The sequence below is a fragment of the Vicia villosa genome, unplaced genomic scaffold (assembly GCF_029867415.1).
Source record: "Vicia villosa cultivar HV-30 ecotype Madison, WI unplaced genomic scaffold, Vvil1.0 ctg.004760F_1_1, whole genome shotgun sequence".
NCBI classification, from domain to species: Eukaryota; Viridiplantae; Streptophyta; class Magnoliopsida; order Fabales; family Fabaceae; genus Vicia; species Vicia villosa.
In genome coordinates this window covers 120,346-122,674 of record NW_026706507.1, presented here as the reverse complement: position 1 = coordinate 122,674, position 2,329 = coordinate 120,346, and positions in this window count along the sequence as shown.

Here is a 2,329-nt window from a genome sequence, read left to right as displayed (position 1 = left end):
ACCTATTCATAAAGTTATTTATACATTTTAATAATTGCAACTTAAATTATTTAAATAAATTAAAATTGTAGCAGTCACCATTAAGTCACTCGAAACAAGTTTTAACAACTTGCTCATTAGTCATTAGCATACTATTTCATTGTTAAATCAAAAGTTAAAATTCTAAAAGTATTTTGTCATAAAAAATCTCAAAAATATATATATTATTTTTTTAATGATTCATTGTCATTTAGTACTAGATAGTGACTATTAATTTTCTTATAAAAAGAATAGTGACAACTCTTCCTCGTATAAGCAAAAAGATGCATCAGCTCCACCCAACATCCAATGATCCAACCTCTAGCCATTTTTAAAAATTTGTTGGATATCTTACTAGGAGTAATCTCACTAACTTCCATCCACGTTTGTCGTTTAAACTTTCTTTTAGTCATATTAATTGAAGTAATCTTATTAATTAAAGTTAGTTAATTAAAGTTGTTAAGTTTTTTAGGAAATTTTTAACACTAAAACTAAGATTGTTTTAGTCATTTTTTATATTTATTTTATTTTACTTTATTTATTATTTAATTTAATAAAAACTAATTATTTTCCACTAATTTTCCACTAACTTTTTAAAGAAACTTCTATGAAATATCTTAATATTGTTGTGCACATCATTGTAATTTAATAATTGTATGATACTCTTTCAAAATTGTATGAATATGTATTCTTATTTAAAGTAGTAAACGGTATAAATAATCTCATTTTTATTATATGATAATTATTAAGAATTAATATGAGTGAAAAAAATTGTAAAAACAACATTAGAGTTTGAAAATGACACATTACTAAATATTTTTTTATCCATGTATCAATATATTAAATTTTTAGTTATCATGAATTTTTTTAATGTGTATATTGTTGTTTTTTATTGTTTTTTTTTAATGTATATTTTTAGTTATCATGAATTTTTTATTTTTTAATGTGTATACTTATTGTTTTTTTAATTATATAATTTTTGACAATACTCATCAACAATATCGACCAATACTTAACAAGGCATGTCAAGAGAGTCCACAATTAACTCTAAAACATATTAACGATTCTAAATTCAACTCAATAGCAATAACACAACAACTCAATTCAACTCTAAGCAAATCAAACTCAATCATTTCATAAGTATACCCAACTCCATTAAGTGTTCGAGGGTTTCCCCAAAAACCCATTAGAGTACCATTGACAAGGGTTACTCAAAACCTCACTCTAAACTATAAAATTTGCCAACATTGTAAATTGCAAGGTTTTCCTAATAACCCTCACCTCCAACTCTAAAGTAGATAATTCGATATGAATTAAGATTTTTCCCATAACTTTATTGGCAAACTTAAACAAATAAAAATATGACTCAAACTCATTTTTAAAGAGTCATATACGTTCAACTCTAGCTTTAAATGTGTCAAAAAATTCTATATAAATCAAAATATGACTCTAAACTCATAAAAATAGTAGTGAACATTCACTGAACTCAAATCTATTCGAAAATCGTCGAATTGGTTTGCGAAACCTGCTATCGCCAAACCGCAGATCAACCCCCAACCACTGCGCCGCCACCAAACATCACGTTGAGTCCTATCCCGCCTGCCACCGCTGACCACGCCTTCGCATCACCGCACCCTTACAGCCTCGCACACTCTTGCGCCTTTGCAGCCTCGCGTCATATGCATTAGTTGACCACAATTACAGTCATTGTGTCGCGGCTCCGCGTCGCCGTCGATCATGAGGTGCTTCCTAACGCCGCCTCTGATATAGCGTCGCTTCCCCCTCTTACTTGATTCGATTTTTGATTTTTCAGCATTTGGGATTTTTCTAACTTTTTTCTAAGTTTTATGGTTTATCTGATTTTCTGCCTAATCGATCCTTACAGTCCCAAGAATATAGAAAATCGGCCATGGTTAATAGAACTCAAAAAGACAAACATACAAATTTATATATACTCGCCTTATCCTAAGGCACAACCATTATTCATTCAATCAATTCCTCCTTATCAAAAGGCATCAACAAGGTTACCACAACAAGGTCAATGATGATCGAGTAAAAACAGTTGAAATAATATCACAACAATCGCCTCAAAAGGTTTTCGCTAAACCTTCTTTGGCCACATGCATAAACATCGATAATCAAGAAGAAGAAGAATAAATGAGGGTAAGTATCCCTCACTATCCGACTGCCTAAACATCCAAATGTTAATAGTTTCCCTACCTCAAATTTGCATATTGGTGAAGCTTTTGACCTTTAGGATTTTCTCTATGTCCCTTCCAAACAATCGCTATAGGTTTTTCACCCTTTTTGC